We start from the raw sequence: 12,853 nt of genomic DNA, 5'->3' as shown, positions 1-12,853 counted from the left end.
GGCTGACCTGGTCTATTCTCTCCGGGGGCCCCTGGGGAGGTCTGGGCTCTTCTATCCAGGACCCCTGGGCTCTTCTATCCGGGGGGCCCTGGGGCTGAGCTACACTCTTCTTTCCGGGGACCCTTGGGGCTGAGCTGGGCTCTTCTATCTGGGGGCCCCTGGGGATGAGCTGGGCTCTTCTATCTGGGGACCCCTGGGGCTGAGCTTGGCTCTTCTATCAGGGGCCCATGGGGCTGAGCTGGGTTCTTCTATCCGGGGGACCTAGGGGCTGATCTGGGCTCTTCTATCCGGGGGCCTCTGGGGGGGCTGGGCTCTTCTATCCGGGGCCCCTGGGGCTGAGCTATACTCTTCTATCTGGGGGCCCTTGGGGCTGAGCAGCGCTCTTCTATCCAGGGGCAGCTGGGGGTGAGCTAGGCCCTTCTATCTGGGGGCCCCTGGGGCTGAGCTGTGCTCTTCTATCTGGGGCCCCTGGGGACGGCTAGTCTCTTCTATCCGGAGCTGAGCTGGGCTCTTCTATCCAGGGCCCCATGGCTCTTTTATCAGGGGCCCCAGGGGCTGAGCTGGGCTCTTCTATCCCAGGGCCCTAGGGGCTGAGATGGGCTCTTCTATCCGGGGGTCTATGGGGGGGGCTGGGCTCTTCTATCCGGGGCCCCTGGAGCTGTGCTATACTCTTCTATCCGGGGGCACTTGGGGCCGAGCTGGGCTCTTCTATCCGGGGGCCCCTGGGGCTGAGCTGGTCTATTCTATCTGGGGCCCCTGGGGTGGGCTGGGCTCTTCTATCGGGGGGGCCCTGGAGCAGAGCTGGGCCCTTCTATCCGGGGGCCTCAGGGGCTGAGCAGGGCTTTTCTATCTGGGGCCCCTGGGGCTGAGCGGGGCTCTTCTATCCGGGGGCCCCTGAGGATGAACTGGGCTCTTCTATTTGGGGGCCCCTGGGGCTGAGCTGGGCTCTTCTATCTGGGGCCCCTGGGACTGAGCTGGCCTTTTCTATCCGGGTGACCTGGGGCTGAGCTGGGCTCTTCTATCCGGGGGCCCTTGGGGCTGAGCTGGGCTCTTCTATCCGGGGGCCCCAGGGGCTGAGCTGGGCTCTTCTATCCGGGGGCCCTGGGGGCTTTGCTGGGCTCTTCTATCCAGGGGCCCTGAGGCTGAACTGGGCTCTTCTATCCAGGACCCCTGGGGCTGATCTGGGCTCTTCTATCCAGGACCCCTGGGGCTGAGCTGGGCTCTTCTATCCCGGGACCCTGGGCTGAGCTGGGCTCCTCTATCCGGGGGCCCTGGCGCCGAACTGGGCTCTTCTATCCAGGGCCCCTGGGGCTGAGCTGGGCCCTTCTATCCTCGGCCCCTGGGGCTGAACTGGGCTCTTCTATCCGGGGGCCCTAGGGGGCTTTCCTTCCTGCCCTGGGGGTGTTTGTGGGCATCATTTGTGTTGAAGAGGGGATCTGTGCACTGCATCCTACTGCACTATGAATAATCTGTGCACACTGCACTGCATCTGACGGCACTATTAGAGGTCTGTGCGCTGAATCTTACTGGACTGTGAGGAATCTGTGCACTGTGGTGCATCTTACTGCACTGAGAGGGATTTGTGCATGCTGCTCTGCATACTACTGCACTATGAGAGGTCTGTGCACTGCATCTTACTGCACTGTGAGGAATCTGTACACACTGCACTGCAACTGACTGCACTATGAGTAATCTCTGCACAACATCCCTCTGCACAATTGAAATCACTGCATGCTGCACTGCATTTTACTCCATGCGGAATATGTGCTGCTGCACTGCATCTTTACAACACTGTGAAGAATCTTTGCACTCTACACTGCATCTTACTGCAATGTGAGAAATCTGTCCACGCAGCCCTGCATCATACAACACTGTGAGAAATCTCTGCATGCTGCACTTTATATACTGCACTCTGAGCAGTCTGTACACGCTGCACTGCATCTTACTGCACTATGAATTATCTATGCACACTGCATTGTTTCTTACTGTACTGTGAGGATTATATGCGCACTGCACTGCATCTTACTACACTATGAGAAATCTTTGCACACTGCATCTTACTACTATAAGAAATCTGTGCACACATCACTGCATCTTACAGCACTATGAGGAAACTGTGCACATTGTACTGCATCTTACAGCACTATGAGAAGTATGTGCCACTGCACTGAGAGAAATCTGTGCACACTGCACTGAATTGTACTGCAATGAGTAATCTATGCACACTGCACTGCAGTTTACTGTTCTATGAGGAATCTGTGCACACTGTGCTGCATCTTATTCCACTCTGAGAAATCTGTTCACACTGCACTGTAACTTAGTACACTCTGAGAAACCTGTGAACGCTTCACCGCCTCTTACTGCACTATGAGGAATCTGTGCACACCACAGTGCACCTTACAGCACTATGAGGAATTCGGAGTACTGCAATGCTATTTACTGCACTGTGAGAAATCTTTGCACCCTGCACTGCATCTGACTGCATTATGAGGAGTCTGTGCAGTGCACTGCATCTTATTGCTATATGACAAGTCTATGTCAGTGCACTGCACTGTATCTAACTGCACTGTGTGAAATCTGTGCACACTGCACTGCACCTTGCTGCACTATAAGGAATCGGTGTCACTGCACTTTGTCTTACCCCACTATGAGAAATCACTGAAGGGGGTGGACTGAGCTGGCTTCTTCTATCTGGGGACCTCTGGGAGGGTTAAGGGGCTTTCTATCAGGCCCTGGGGACTTTTGTGGTCATTATGTGTGTTTAAGGGTGAATTTATGCACACTGCACTGCATCTTACTGCACTATGAGAAACCTGTCACACTGCACTGCATCTTACTGCAGTATGAGACATCTGTGCACTCTGCCCTGCATCATACTCCACTATGAGAAATATGTGCACACTGCCCTGCATCTTACTGCACTACAAGAAACCTGTCACACTGCGCTGCACCTTACTGCACTATGAGAAACCTGTCACACTGCACTGCATCATACACCACTATGAGAAATCTTTGCACACTTCCCTGCATCTTACTGCACTATAAGAAACCTGTCACACTCCACTGCATCTTACTGAACTATGAGAAACCTGCCACACTGCACTGCATCATACTCCACTTTGAGAAATATGTGCACACTGCCCTGCATCTTACTGCACTATAAGAAACCTGTCACACTGCACTGCATCGTACTGCACTATGAGAAACCTGTCACACTGCACTGCATCATACTCCACTATGAGAAATCTGTGCACACTGCACTGCATCTTACTGCACTATGAGAAACCTGTCACACTGCACTGCATCATACTCCACTATGAGAAGTCTGTGCACACTGCCCTGCATCTTACTGCACTATAAGAAACCTGTCACACTGCACTGCATCGTACTGCACTATGAGAAACCTGTCACACTGCACTGCATCATACTCCACTATGAGAAATCTGTGCACACTGCCCTGCATCTTACTGCACTATAAGAAACCTGTCACACTGCACTGCATCTTACTGCACTATGAGAAATCTGTCACACTGCAATGCATCTTACTGCACTATGAGAAACCTGTTACACTGCACTGCATCATACTCCACTATGAGAAATCTGTGCACACTGCCCTGCATCATACTGCACAATAAGAAACCTGTCACACTGCACTACATCTTACTGCACTATGAGAAACCTGTCACACTGCACTGCATCATACTCCACTATTAGAAATCTGTGCACACTGCACTGCATCTTACTGCACTATGAGAAACCTGTCACACTGCACTGCATCATACTCCACTATGAGAAATCTTTGCACACTGCACTGCATCGAACTGCACCGTGTAGAGTCAGTTCCTGCTGCACAGCTATTTGCACTATGAGTGATCTGTGAATGCTGCCATGCATTGTACTGCACTATGAGTAGTCTGTGCACCCTGCACTGTGAGAAATCGGTACACATTGCTCTGCTTTTTACTGCACTTTGAAGAAGATGTCTGTGAAAACGGCACTGCTTTTTGCTACTTTGTGAGAAATTTGTGCTCAGCTTACTAACAATCTCTGAAAACGATGGAAACTACGTCAGCTGATTGCTCCACTACAAGCTAAAGGGCTACACGTTTTTTTACTACAACCTGCAACTCTAAAAATTGTGAATAAGGGCCAGAGTCGATTTTTTACTTCCAAGGCCGATGTTAATGCCTATATGCAAACTGCTTCTTGATGGGCTTAAATAGTGGCTTAATTTTTGGATTGACTGCTGTAGACTGTTTGTCCTTGACTTTGGATCTAATTGATATTGGTTTATTCTATGTTCTACATCTCTCCTACCTTTTTGCATTTTAATTAAGATTAAAAGAGATATATATATATTCTAGTTCTGTTCTTTTTCCTTCGATTTGGTGAGCCGAGCAGCATGGGAACTACTCACCGAGCATCACAGGGCTATTTGCCCAATTGCCTTAGTTAAGGGGGGGGGTACTGTTGGAGGCTGGGGGGGTTTGGGCGGGGCAGTGTGGATCTGGGGTAGCAGGGGGGAACTGGGGGGTTTGCTGTGATAGTGGGGTAGGGGGTCGTGGGGGAAAAAGGAAAAAACCATCAGTTCATAGCAGTGGTTTTAGATTTTTTGGAGCAAGGATTCAAGTAAATATGTTTTTTAATGTCCTGCAATTAATTCTTATATATGGTGGCTAGAAATTTACGAATCTGCTCATTTAATGTTTGTGGTCTCAACAACACTATGAAAAGAAATAGGGTGAAAAATGAACTACGTTTAATTAACCCAGATATACTTTGCTTGCAGGAAACGCATATTCCTTGGTCTAATCACAAAATGTTATTAGAACTAGGCTATTCAATCTTAGCGGTGTCCAAACAATCTACTATGAATCGTGGGGTAGCCATAATGGGCAGCCAGGCTGTAACTGGTACGAGTAGGATCCGGGTCGACAATTTTGGACGGTGGGCTATCTGTGAGTGTATTATCGGGGATATAAAAGATACGATATGCACTGTGTATGGGTCTAATCTTGATGAGCCAGATATTCTGGAATTTTTAAATGTTGAGCTAGCGCAATGGCCCCTGCCCTTAATACTACTGGGAGATTTTAATATTCATGGAGATAATCATACTTGGGATTCCAGGCCACAAAGATATTACGGTCGTAAGCCAAAGGTATATCGGGCATTATATCAGCTAGTATCCCAACATGGTTTAATTGATGGATGGGCTAAACTAAATCCTAGTAATCCAGGATATACATTTTTTTCTGCTCCCCACTCTAGATACGTACGGTTGGACTATATTTTCATGCCTCAATATTTAACCATAGGTGCGAAGATGCAAGTTATGCCCCGAATTACGTCAGATCACAGCCCGATTGTCCTGGAGGTGATATGTATGCAGCCGACTCCTCCAATCCATACATTTACTTTCAATAAAAAACTTATAGGTGATGACGAGTTTGCCACGCATATTAAGCTATGGGCTGCACTATTTCTAGACTTTAATAGAGGCACCGCTAGTCAACCGATGGTACGGGACTCTTTGAAAGCGGGGATTAGGGGGGAAACGTGTAGCTATGGCTGGGCTAAACAAAAATTTCAAAAAGTTAGGATTGCTGAAATGCTGGATGACCTCAGACTGGCAGAATTTGAGCTTATGACGATAATCCAGTCTAATGCTGACTCTCATATGCAACAAACTAAGGTTGCTAGCTGTAAAGCTAGGATCAATGGGGTGTTGAGTCAAGATATAGCCTCTTAGTATAATACTTATAAAACCGAAAGATATGAATATGGAGAGACAACGGGGCGATGTCTGGCTCAAAGGATGCGGGGCAAACAGGCGGCTCAACGTATTGCCTTGTTGGAGAATGCTAGAGGAAAGCCGGTTGAAACCCCAGATGGTATTATGGAAACCGTTCGTAGTTACTATCAAGAATTATATACACAAGATACCATAGTTCTAGAAGAGATAGACACTTATCTTAACAACTTGGATATTCTTAAACTTGGGCTCTTTGAGAGGGAAATACTTGAACTCCAATTACTATACAAGAACTACAGCTTGCTCTTGAAGACCTAGCGCTAGGAAAGGCCTGATAAACTTCCTCTAGAGATTTACCACTTACTATTTAGTGTTATTACGGAGGACATGCTAGCTACCCTTATTATGGCTCAACGAGGTAGTCCGCCGGCATCTTGGGACAATGCCAATATTGTAGTTTAAAAAAAAAAAGATAAGCCTCTCGAACTGCCCGGGTCATACCGGCCCATAACATTAATTAACGCAGATGCAAAAATATATTCTAAAATTCTAGCCACACGATTACTCCAAGTCATTCCGAAGTTAGTATCTCATCACCAGCACGGGTTCCTCCCTGGGAGAAGTACTATAAACCATCTCCATCGTGTTATAGCGTTAATTGATTATGCAACCGCATCACAAGAAAAATATGGGTATTATTTTTTTGGACGCGAAGAAAGCCTTTGACCGGGTTGCTTGGCCGTTCATATGGGCTATAATGGGAAGAATGGGATTTGGGCCGTTGTTTATGCAGGCTGTTCAGACTATGTATAGGAACCCCCAGGCTAAAATTTGTACCATGGGACAGGAGTCAGCATCTGTTCATATTACCCGGGGGACGCGACGGGGTGTCCCTGCTCGCCTCTACTTTTTGCGATCTATATTGAGCCACTATTGCAACGTTTGCAATCTACCAACTTAATAAAATCAATGATGGTAGGAGACTATGAAGCACGCGTACTCCCGTATGCTGATGATATTGCTGTGGTAACATCAGATCCTGAGCCAGCAATACCGGAGGTTGAACTTTTGATGCAATCATTTGGACAAGTTGCTGGCTACAAACTCAATATCTTAAAAACTCAAATTGTTTGCTCAACTGGGCTGTGCACTAGTGAGCCATGTGTGATGCAAGAGGCTAAGTACCTGGGGATTAAAATTAGAATGTGTATACAGGAGATAATAGATGTTAACTGGAACGATATAATAGGATCGGTTAAGAGCCAGCTAGAAAAGATAGAATGTTTGCATTTGTCAATGGTTGGGCGACGTAACGTACTTAAGATGTGTATTCTCCCCAAAGTACTGTATTATTTTCGGACAGTTCCCTTGGAGTTATCCAGACCACAATTGATGCAATTGCAAGGCATCTCGGATAGGTTTATTTGGGGTTGGAAGAAATCTCGCCGTGCATCTAAATACATGACATTACCTTTAAATCGTGGAGGCTTGGGTGTCCCGAATTTTCTCTTTTATTATTTAGTTTGTATTATACAAAATTCTAGGTTTATGCTAATTGGGGGGAACACACGGTAGTATGAGACACCTAATGTGTATCAAATGTTAATCGGAGAACCGGCTCGTGAAGTCCTGTAGAAATTTTTTGAGCCTAGTTGTTTCAAACGTACCAGATTTAAAATTATGATCACGGCCTATAAGGGGTGGAAGTTACTTCGGAAAATCTTGGATATTCAGCGGGTTAATTTTTATACACCCTTATATTCTAGGAATATACTACCATCCATTTTTTGGGACGCTAAGATGCGAATTTGGAAAAGCAAAGGGATATCTCATCTGGGTAATTTCTTTAAGGATGGTACAATGGTTCAATTCACGGATTTAATGGAGTTGTATTCGGTGTCGAAAAGTGACTTTTTAAAATATTTGCAAATACGGGACTTTATGTATAAACGCAAATCACAACCCGTTGCAATTAATGAATTCATTGAAGCTCTCTCAAAAGGTGTTAAGATTGGTGTCTTATATGAAATTTTGTTATCAAAACAATCGGATGATATTGAACTGCAGGATGCCAAATGGCAAAATCGACTGGGATGTTCGGGTGTATTTTTGTAAGATTCCATCAACATGGCAGGGGTAATAGTTATGTCGGTTAATTTGCGTACACAACATTATAAGACTGTATTTAATCTGTACCATACACCTGTAAAAATGATGAAATGGGGAAGTATTTATGATGGTAAATGCTTTCGATGTCAAGCTGATGCTGCTGATATTGTTCATATATTTTATAATTGTAATGCACTTTCTCCTTTTTTTCTAAGTATAGAGCAATTCTTATCTATGATTATAAAGGTGCAATTTCATGTAAGCTGTGAACTGCTGCTTTTTGGGGTTGGTATGGATGACGAAACTGTACAGAACTACTATCCCCATAGATTTTTCATTTTTATGGCTATGGCGGTAGCTAGACTATGCATTGCTACAATGTGGTTGAAACCCGAACCACCCGCTTTTGAAATGTGGAGAGCCAAGATTTATAATGTGTTTCACTTAGAATATAATTTATATCGGTCTACAGCGCCAGGACACTCGGTTAGAGTAACAGTGCGCTTTACAAATATCCCACATTTACATTTACATCGTATGAAATCCACGAAAAAAAAAGCAACTGGGATTGAAGATATGGCAACCAATGCTCCAACATTGTGAATTGTCATTCGGATAACATTCTCTTTGTTTATCATTTGTTATAATGCTATTGTATTGTTCTAATGTTATGGACTTTATGTATTATTGTATTGTATTATTTTTTTATTTATTTACTTATATTTTTTTTCCTCTTTGTCTGCTATGAACTGAAATAATTAAAAAAAAAAAACCTGTGACACTGCACTACACCTTACTGCACTATGAGAAATCTGTGCACGCTGCCCTGCATTGTACTGCACTGCGTGGAATCAGTGCATGCTGCAGAGCTATTTGCACTATGAGCGATCTGTGCATATTGCCATGCATTGTACTGCACTTTGAGTAGTCTGTGCCCCCTGCACTGTGAGAAATCGGTACACATTGCTCTGCATTTTACTGCACTTTGAAGAAGATGTCTGTGAAAACGGCACTGCTTTTTGCTACTTTGTGAGAAATTTGTGCACAGTTTACTAATAATCTCTGAGAACCGAGAAAATCTGTATATTGCATTGCTTTTCCCTGCTCTGTGAGGGCTGTTGACAGGAAAGCTGATGTGCACACACCGCACTGCTTTTTATTACACTGTGAGGGGGATTAAAAATAAAAGAGGAAATCTGTGCAGACTCCTCTGCCTTTGTATATTCTGTGCAGGGGGTTTAGAGTCCATCTGTGGTCTGCAAACGGAATCCCTTTTTACTACAGTCCGAGGGGAGTTTAAAAAAGAGAAAATCTGGGCACGCTGCACCGCTCTTTACTCTTCAGTGTGATAACTCTGTCCATACTGCACGTCCTTCTGCTACACTTAGGGGCACACAGCGCAGCCCAGCAAGCCACCTAGCTGCACTGCGTGATAGGGAAAGGGCAGGAATGTGCTGTATCTATTTGAGTGAGTGGGTTTGTGAGTGGCTCTTTGGATGAGTCACTGGTTGTGTTCGTACTGGTAAGGGTCTGTGAATGGGTTTGTGAGGGGTTATGTGGGGTTCGGATTGGGTGTATGAAAGGTTCTATGGGGTAGGAGTGTGTGTCTGTCTGTATGTATATGCGAGTGGTTGTATTGGTGAGTGAGTGGGTGCATGAGTGGCTGTATGGGTGACTTAGTGGGTATGTAAGTGGCTGTGTGAGTGAGCGGATTTGTGAGTGGCTCTTTGGATGAGTCATTGGTTGTGTGAGTATTGGTATGGGTCTGTGAATGGGTATGTGAGAGGTTATGTGGGGTTGGGATTGGGTCTATGATAGGTTCTATGGGGGTAGGAGTGGGTGTGTGAGGGGTTCTGTGGATGTTGTCATTAGTGATGGCACTGACCATGTCGTGAGTGATGCAATATGTGAGGTCATAAGCAGTGCATTGCAGAGGCATAAGTTAGAGTTAGCTCAGGTAACTATACCAGCTGAATTTCTATGTTTTGACCCAGTGAAATCTGAACCTAACTCTAACGTCCCTGTAACCTGTAGTTTTTACAGTGAATATATATATGTATGCTCCACATGTATTCTGCCTTGCCTGTCACTCCTGAGAAAACAGCCACACCAATGCAGTAGTATTTTATCACTGGTATTTATTTGTTAAACGAAACTGGCGCATTTCGATCTTACAAACTTTTTCACATAACCCGTTTTTCTCTATGTTCATTGCATTTATACAACGTGCAAAAACGCGTTCAAGTAAACATAAACAAAATACTTCACATTCTGTCATTCCTCCTCAACTCTTTGTCAACAAAAAATTTATCAATGATGAACAAAAGCAGTTATTTAGTAAACTAAGTTTTACCAATAATATTGACTTTAGCCACCATATATTAGGTATAGTGCAGTTTCTATGACAGTTGTTCAGCTATGTTTGGCTTATTTCTGAATTATATTTTTATTTTGATAAACAATTTCTTGTTAGAGTCTAGTGCACTAATTCAAATCTGACAAACAAATACTGCTGTACTTAAGGGTATAGTACCCAAATGAAACTAAATCGTACTTTCATCTCAGTGAATGAAAAAAGGTGTTGCCACATGGAGGCCGCCTTCTATAGTCTCCTTAACGCTACCAGCAGATGTGCATGGAAGCTTCCAAATATTTATAAGTGAGAAAAAGAGCAATTTAGTATACCAACGTAACGTAAGTACAACCTAAGTACAGTCTTCTTTGTGTTGCATCTTGGAGGAGAAAATAATATCGATGATGAATGTGATATGTCTTCAGAAAGAAATATATACATTTGTGACAGTTAGAAATATCATCAAAAGAAAAGAAAAATGAGTTACACATAGGAGCTTCTAATTTACAAGTGTGTGTAAAGCTCTTTGCCCTGGTTCATACCATGTGGAGCGAGACTTCCTGCTTCTAGTATGTACATAGATTTCATTCTGCGTAATGCAGTAGTTCTGTTGCCACCCCTTGGGTGTTTCACAACTGTATCAATGCCAAACAATCTGGCTTTGGTCCAGTCTCCATCACGGTGTTCCCTAAAGCGTTGTGCTGCAACTCATGTTTGCATTTGTGATGGCATACCAATGTTCGACTATACGCTTTTGTATGGTAAATGTAGTCAACCCTATATTTCACATGGGCAGATGATTACATATAGTACATAGTTTGTTTCGCATGTGATTGGTTTAGTGACACAGTGTTTCTTCCTAATCCTGTCTAGGGTAATCTCATAGACGTTAGTGCTGAATTTGCACGCCTTGCAGTTACCGCATTTTCTGAAACCTCAACTCTGTTGCATCCAAGTTTGTCTGTTACTTGTGAGATGGCTGTGTACGAACATGTCTTTTATGGAAAGATTTCTCTTAAAAGTGATGTTGGGTGTATTTGCCTATCTTCGTTCTCAAGGTGGTATCATGTGTTAGTATTGCCCATCTACTCTTTAAGATCTTGCATATGTTGTTTGTTTGACATGTAAACTTGGTGATAAATCGTATCAGTTCTTTGCCAGGTTCCCTTGATATGTGTGGTTTTCCTTGTAAAAGTTCATCTCTCGATTTTTCATCAGCCCTTATGCTAGATTTTATAAGGCTTTTCATAGGATACTTTCTGGCATTAAAACGATCTAGCATGTCCTGTTTGGTTCTCCTATAGCCTTCTTTGGTGCTACTGTTTCTTTTGGCTCTGAGAAACTTGCTATAGGGGATACTCCAGCAGTAGCTTGGTGGATGATAGATCCGCAAGGAGGATCGAGTTGCCAGCAGTGTTCTTCCTGTAGAGATCAGTCTGGAGTGTGCCATTTTTGAGTGAAACTTTCATATATCAAGGAAATCCACTGTTTCCTGGCTGTAATTCATGGTGAATTGATTGATGTTGTTTTATTGATGACAGATAAAAAGATTTTAGGTCTTCCTCGCCCCTCTCCCAAACGAGGAAGACGTCATCAATATACCTGAGCCACTGATTTGACCAATGAATCTATTCTGATCTTGATTCCATAGGACGTTCTCCTCCCACCAGCCCACCAAAAGATTGGAATAGCTGGGGGCGAAGCATGTCCCCCTGGCTGTTCCTTGTATTTGCTTATACAATGTATTTTCAAAGAGGAAAATGCTCTCCTTTAGACAAGTTTCGATCATTTTCATGATCATCTGTTTGTGTTGTAGTACTGTTAGACCTGTCCTCCTTGGCGTGGGCCTTCTTACCTCCCAGGCCCTGACCGTCCCCTGTGCACAGCCATCCCCAGCGTAGCCCTGTCCTCTGTCCTCCCTACATCCCCCCTGATCCCAGAAGAATCATAGCCACCCTGACATAGCACCCCCAGTTCCCCCCAGTAGCAGGAAGCCTAGTGCCCCGGCCCAACAAAAGAAACCGGGGTCCGCCAGCGCCCTCCCCCATAGGGTCCCAACCTCATAGAAACCTGAACCCGCCTTCGCCCCCCTGCCCAGCTGTGGGTAGCGATCCTTTTCCCAGTGGAATGGGACGGAGGAGGTTTTTTTTCGCACCTCCTGCCCGCTCCCTGCCAGGCAGCGGAAAAGCACCACCTCCAGTCTTCAAAGGAGATGAGTGCCAGATGGCCGGAGGCACCGACAATCAGCCCCAGGCCCGAGGAGCCATCTAGGAGGGCTAGAACTTGAAAGGAAAAAGGAGAGATATAACGGTGGCCACCTCGGGAGTGGAGTTAGTTGAATCTTGGAACAAGAGGGCCCTGCTGACGTGGTCGCGGCCCATCCTGGAGAAGAAGAACGTTACGCTCCCACCAAAGACACTCTGAGCCCTGCTGACTAGATCGCGGCTCCCCTGACCCCGTGAGGACGCTTCGTTGCCCCCGACTCGAGCCCTGCTGACTTCGTCGCGGCTCAAGCCTAGTACCTGGCCTACATCTGTCCATCCCGTACCTGGAAGTGCTTGAGAACCGGTGCGCTCCAGAGTACGCACAGCAGCTACATCTGTCCGTTCCGTACCTGAAAGTGCTTGAGGACCTGT

Source organism: Lissotriton vulgaris, chromosome 1_1, assembly GCF_964263255.1.
Source record: "Lissotriton vulgaris chromosome 1_1, aLisVul1.2, whole genome shotgun sequence".
NCBI classification, from domain to species: Eukaryota; Metazoa; Chordata; class Amphibia; order Caudata; family Salamandridae; genus Lissotriton; species Lissotriton vulgaris.
Note: the sequence above shows the minus strand (reverse complement) of the source record.